Source organism: Monodon monoceros, unplaced genomic scaffold (assembly GCF_005190385.1).
Source record: "Monodon monoceros isolate NGI ecotype Baffin Bay Population unplaced genomic scaffold, NGI_Narwhal_1 Super_Scaffold_13, whole genome shotgun sequence".
NCBI lineage: Eukaryota > Metazoa > Chordata > Mammalia > Artiodactyla > Monodontidae > Monodon > Monodon monoceros.
This window is the reverse complement of record NW_021703769.1, coordinates 59,554,338-59,561,372: the sequence shown is the minus strand read 5'-3', so window position 1 is coordinate 59,561,372 and position 7,035 is coordinate 59,554,338. Positions and strand designations below refer to the sequence as shown.

Below are 7,035 nucleotides of genomic sequence, written 5' to 3'. Positions count from 1 at the left end.
CCTGCCACACTGTGCTAACTCATCTAGTATTTTGATCCAGAATAGCAGGGCCAGCGGTGGTATTGCAATGGGGACAGAAGAAATGCAGGTAACTGAGGAGAAATTAAGTTTGAAGTATATGGAGTCAGAAGCTAGTCTATGGGAAATTCTTTTAAAGCATACAACTCATATATGAAACAAACTCATTAGAGCTTTTCCCAAATTTAGTGATAATCCTAAAAATGTACATGTCATTACTAATAATGAGTTGTGGAACTGAAAGTAAATTTTCTAAACCATCAAGAGCCGTATTAATTTTTCATCAACCATGCTAGAAAAAAAGAATTATTTTCTCTATAGAAAGTATTTTTATCAAGTTATTGTCATATGAAGACAGAGTATGCAGCCTGAGCATATAGGATAAAAATATTACAGAGGTGTTCGCTTCGGCAGCACATATACTAAAATTGGAAGGATACAGAGAGGATTAGCATGGCCGCTGCGCAAGGATGACACGCAAATTCGTGACGCATTCCATATTTTTTAGTGGGAAGCAGCTGCATAGCACAGGGAGATCAGCTCGGTGCTTTATGACCACCTAGAGGGGTGGGACAGGGAGGGTGGGAGGGAGATGCAAGAGGGAGGGGATATGGGGATATATGTATATGTATAGCTGATTCACTTTGTTATAAAGCGGAAACTAACACACCATTGTAAAGCAATTCTACTCCAATAAAGATGTTAAAAATATATATATTACAGAGATTTATTAATCGTTAATAAAAACTATTATTTTTTAAATTTTGTGATGTGCACATTTGTCAGCTTTTAAAATTTGGAATCTGCTGCGGCTTCTTTTTATTCTAAATAAATATTTATTTTCACACCTGATTTTCATATTTTAAATTTTGTATTCTTTGACTTAAAGAGTGTATATAACATAATGTAACTTTCAGATCCCACAAAATGTTAAAATGTCTAAGCAGTAAAAGATATTTATTTCTCATTTAATAAAACATCTAGAGATAGAGGTTTCAGAGAAAGTAGATTCAGCACCTAAACACTGTCATGGCTCTGTATGGCTTTTCTGTGATTTTCTTGGTTTTCCCCTCATTACTGTAAACGGCTGCTATAGCGCCAACAATCATAGGATCAGTAACATCTAAAATTATGAAGAAAGGAAGACGGGCTCACTCTTTTCTCAAGTCTCTCTCCTGTTGTTTGTTAGGGAGGGAAATCTTTCCCCAGTATTCGCCAGTAGATTTCCCTTTGTATCCCATGATCCAGAAATGGTCATATGGCCTAATCTAAAGCAGTCATTGACAAATGGGAATAGGATTATTATGATCAATCTAGAAGTCAAAATTCATCCCCTGGGACAAGACACCTTGCCCTGAATGCCTGAATGAAACAGTACCCTACTGTCAACAAAGACGGAATGACTGTTGGTTAGGCAACCAACAATGTTCACAATAGCATCATTGTCCCCTTTTTGTCCCCTTACATAAACAAGTTAAGGCTTAGTGATATAAAGTGTTGTGTCCAGAGTCACACACCTAGAAAGTGGTGAGGACCTTCACCTCTATATAAAACCTATATGTGTTTGACTCTGGGACTCAGCTCATGTTCTATGCTATGTCATATAGCCTTCCCAACCCACGAGGCCACGGGTGTACACTACAAAGTTGTAGAACTTTAGGGAGCACGGTTAGGTGCTGAGGAAGGAGTATAGGGCAGCAGAATGCTTGCCAGAAAATCTCACAGGGTCAGAGAGGAAGAGGGGGCTCTGGGTCTTTGTACAGAGAGCAAATTTCAATACAATAGGGACCATTACAGGTACCCAAGATGCATTTCATTGTTTTTGAGTGAATAAGGGAATTTCAGGTAGGGGGGATGACATAAATAAAATAATAGTAGAAAGTTAATGGATTGAGGGTAAAGAAAGACTGGGCTTGAATCAAATATCTACCATTTACAAGATGTGCTTCTCTGTTGAGTTCCTTCTTCTTATAATACCTTGTGTTTTCAGAGGGGGATATCTAGCTCCAGCTTGATGGGGTAAAAGAAAAATCAGAGGAACCACCAGCTTTATGCCCCTTCCTCTACAGGGGAGGAAACTGAGACCCAGAGAGGTAAAGTGACTTGCCCCCAAATCCCAGCCAATTGGTACCAAAGCCCTCATCTACAAATCCGGGTTACTTATTTCTCAATCTGTCTTTTAGACCCTGAACTGGGAAGGCATCATTCTATGCTCAATTCCTTATACAATCTACTCAGATGATTTAATTTTAATAATATGCTTCTTTCCTTGTGGAAGCATGTGTATGATGACACTTAGCTGCACCATCTAATACTATGATTAAGTGCTACTTTTGAATTACTGTCTCCATTTCCAACAAGGTGTTTGAGAAGTGTCAAACCCAATAGAGATCAGGGATAATATTCCACATAGGATTAGTATGATTACTAGCAGGGGTGCATTCCACAGGATACCTTTCATTTCTGGTCCTGCAGAGTCACTTATGCATCCATTCATTCATTCCACAAGATATACCACACACAAAATATGCTGCTGCAAACTCAATGTATAAATGTAATCAGAAATAAAAAATTATTAAAAAAAAATAGGTCCTGACAGATGGCTTCACAGGCGAATTCTATCAAACATTTAGAGAAGAACTGACACCTATCCTTCTCAAACTCTTCCAAAATATAACAGAGGGAGGAACATTCCCAAACTCATTCTACAAGGCCACCATCACCCTGATACCAAAACCAGACAAAGATGTCACAAAGAAAGAAAACTACAGGCCAATATCACTGATGAACATAGATGCAAAAATCCTCAACAAAATACTAGCAAACAGAATCCAATAGCACATTAAAGGGATCATACACCATGATCAAGTGGGGTTTATCCCAGGAATGCAAGGATTCTTCAATATAAGCAAAGCAATGTGATAACACCATATTAACAAACTGAAGGAGAAAAACCATATGGTCATCTCAATAGATGCAGAAAAAGCTTTTGACAAAATTCAACACCCATTTATGATAAAAAAACCCTCCAGAAAGTAGCCATAGAGGGAACTCACCTCAACATAATAAAGACCATAGATGACAAACCCACAGCCAACATCATTCTCAATGGTGAAAAACTGAAAGCATTTCCTCTAAGACCAGGAACAAGACAAGGATGTCCACTCTCGCCACTATTATTCAACATACTTTTGGAAGTTTTAGCCACAGCAGTCAGAGAAAAAAAAGAAATAAAAGGAATCCAAATCGGAAAAGAAGAAGTAAAACTGTCACTGTTTGTAGATGACATGATACCACACATAGAGAATCCTAAAGATGCTACCAGAAAACGACTAAAGCTAATCAATGAATTTGGTAAAGTAGCAGGATACAAAATTAATGCACAGAAATCTCTTGCATTCCTATGCACTAATGATGAAAAATCTGAAAGGGAAATTAAGGAAACACTCCCATTTACCACTGCAACAAAAAGAATGAAATACCTAGAATAAACCTACCTAAGAAGACAAAAGACCTGTATACAGAACACTATAAGATACTGATGAAAGAAATTAAAGATGATACAAACAGATGGAGAGATATACCATGTTCTTGGATTGGAAGAATCAACATTGTGAAAATGACTGTGCTACCCAAAGCAGTTGACAGGTTCAATGCAATCCCTATCAAACTACCAATGGCATTCTTCACAGAACTAGAACAAAAAATTTCACAGTTTGTATGGAAACACAAAAGACCTCGAATAGCCAAAGCAATCTTGAGAAAGAAAAACAGAGCTGGAGGAATCAGGCTCCCGGACTTCAGACTATACTACAAAGCGACAGTAATCAAGGCAGTATGGTACAGGCACAAAAACAGAAATATAGATCAATGGAACAGGATAGAAAGCCCAGAGATAAACCCATGCACCTATGGTCAACTAATCTATGACAAAGGAGGCAAGGATATACAATGGAGAAAAGACACCCTCTTCAATAAGTGGTGCTGTGAAAACTGGACAGCTACATGTAAAAGAATTAAATTAGAACACTCCCTAACACCATACACAAAAATAAATTCAAAATGGATTAAAGACCTAAATGTAAGGCCAGACACTATAAAACTCTTAGAGGAAAACATAGGCAGAACACTCTATGACATAAATCACAGCAATATCCTTTTTGACCCACCTCCTAGAGAAATGGAAATTAAAACAAGAATAAACAAATGGGACCGAATGAAACTTAAAAGCTTTTACACAGCAAAGGAAAACATAAACAAGACAAAAAGACAACCCTCAGAATGGGAGAAAATATTTGCAAATGAAGCAACTGTCAAAGGATTAATCTTCAAAATTTACAAGCAGCTCATGCAGCTCAATATCAAAAAAAGAAACAACCCAATCCAAAAATGGGCAGAAGACCTAAATAACCATCTCTCCAAAGAAGATATACAGATTGCCAACAAACACATGAAAGGATGCTCATTTAGAGAAATGCAAATCAAAACTACAATGAGATATCATCTCACACCGGTCGGAATGGCCATCATCAAAAAATCTAGAAGCAATAAATGCTGGAGAGGATGTGGAGAAAAGGGAACCCTCTTGCACTGCTGGTGGGAATGTAAATTGATACAGCCACTATGGAGAACAGTATGGAGGTTCCTTAAAATACTACAAATAGAACTACCATACAACCCAGCAGTCCCACTACTGGGCATATACCCTGAGAAAACCATCATTCAAAAAGAGTCATGTACCACAATGTTCATTGCAGCTCTATTTACAATAGCCAGGGCATGGAAGCAACCTAAGTGTCCATCAACAGATGAATGGATAAAGAAGATGTGGCACATATATACAATGGAATATTACTCAGCCATAAAAAGAAACGAAATTGAGTTATTTGTAGTGAGGTGGATGGACCTAGAGACTGTCATACAGAGTGAAGTAAGTCAGAAAGAGAAAAACAAATATTGTTTATTAACACATATATGTGGAATCTAAGAGAAAAAAAAAAAAGGTCATGAAGCACCTAGGGGTAAGACAGGAATAAAGACACAGACCTACTAGAGAATGGACTTGAGGATATGGGGAAGGGGAAGGGGAAGCTGTGACAAAGTGAGAGAGTGGCATGGACATATATACACCACCAAACGTAAAATAAATAGCTAGTGGGAAGTAGCCGCATAGCACAGGGAGATCAGCTCAGTGGTTTGTGACCACCTAGAGGGGTGGGATAGGGAAGGTGGGAGGGAGGGAGACGCAAGAGGGAAGAGATATGGGAACATATGTATATGTATAACTGATTCACTTTGTTATAAAACAGAAACTAACCATTGTAAAGCAATTATACTCCAATAAAGATGTTAAAAAATAAAAAAAAAACACACACAAAATGTCACCTATTTTATAAGGATTAAAAAAAAAAGAATCAATGGAGTGGTACATGATTTATAAGAAATAGAACCCATACCCTATATTGCTGCTTGTTGAATAGCCACCCTGTTTAGGCAACGGAAATCTTGAAAGAAGAGTCAAGTCAAGTCTGTCTGAGACAAACGAGGTTCTGCCGTGAGCCCTTGGGGTTGGTTTGGTTTGTGCTCCTAATAAAAGGAGAGTCATCCATTTGGAAAATCCAGGCACCGCAGAGTTTGAGTTTCTGTGAGATGTTAGCATCTCAGGGCTCAACATAAAATCCTATGTTATAAAGGCTTCTACTTTGTTACACTTTCCCCTGCTCTTGATCATGGAAGACAAAGTATGAGTCATGCGATTTAGGATGTGTCAGGGTCACATTTCAGGGCCATGTTCCAAATAGAAAGGAATATTTTTTTCTGAATATAATAAAAAAGTTCTAGCACTGCTGTTACTATTTATGTGACCCTGAACCTGTCACCTCAACTTCCCACACCTGGTTTCTTCCTCCCTAAAGCAGTCTTCCTGAGGCCCATGGTGTTTATGAGAATGGGTCCAGTTTCGTGCAGTAAGTAAGCATTTCTGAGCACCTAACAGTCAGTAACTCATTTGACAAATGTGTTGATTCCTTCTCTGTATGTTCCAAGCACTGTGTCAAGCTCCAGAGATTTAACAATAGAACAAAACAGAATCATCCCAACTTCTAAGAGTTCATGGTCTACCAGGAAAGACAGGCTTAAAGTATAACAGATGTGAATTTAAAACCAAAAGGTGAGTATTGGGCTTCCCTGGTGGTGCAGTGGTTGAGAGTCCGCCTGCCGATTCAGGGGACACGGGTTCGTGCCCCGGTCCGGGAAGATCCCACATGCCGCGGAGCGGCTGGGCCCGTGAGCCATGGCCGCTGAGCCTGCGCGTCCGGAGCCTGTGCTCCGCAACGGGAGAGGCCACAACAGTGAGAGGCCCGCGTACCGCAAAAAAAAAAAAAAAGGGAACCTTCATAACATCATTGGAAAACAGAAAGAGAGGGACATTACTGGACCAGAAACAATGAGAAATCCCTATGAAGAAGTAGATAGGATCTGATCAAAGGAAGGAAAATTAATGGGAGGCTTGGGAACAGGACTGGGTGCAGAATTTGCAGGGCCCAGTGCAAAGTGAAAATGCTGGGCCCAGGAAAATGATTCAGAATTTCAAGATGGCGACACCAGAGAATTAAAACACACCCGGAGGCCTTCTAAGTGCACAGCCCATCAAGAAGAAGAAAGATTCCTTTCTCTTTCCTGGCAAGGACTCAGCCAATGAAAAGCCATGGACACTGCACAGGCCACATGCCTATGAAGTCGGACTGCTGGGGGCAGTGGATACCATGAGCACGAGGGGGTTGGGAGCAACAATTATGGGGATTGGTTTGGAATCAGGGTTAGAACCAGGGCAGTTGATTAGTTTAGGGCCTGTCCTCTCCCAGGCCTGAAACCCTCTACTTGTTCCCGTCAATGGGCAGAATTGGTTCTTCCAGGCTGGGGTGCTGTCTTCACTGGCCAGGACTGCTGTGACAATGAACCACAAACTGGGTAGCTTAGATAACAGAAATGTATTGTCTCCCAGCTCTGGAAGGCAGA

At 39.8% G+C, this 7,035-nt stretch overlaps 1 non-coding gene across 1 annotated transcript; it reads left to right on the top strand.

The window, feature by feature from the left end:
* Positions 1-416: 416 nt before the first annotated feature.
* Positions 417-523, top strand: LOC114895108. Its single transcript, XR_003793417.1, has one exon. It is a non-coding gene; the product is annotated as a U6 spliceosomal RNA (small nuclear RNA).
* Positions 524-7,035: the final 6,512 nt, after the last annotated feature.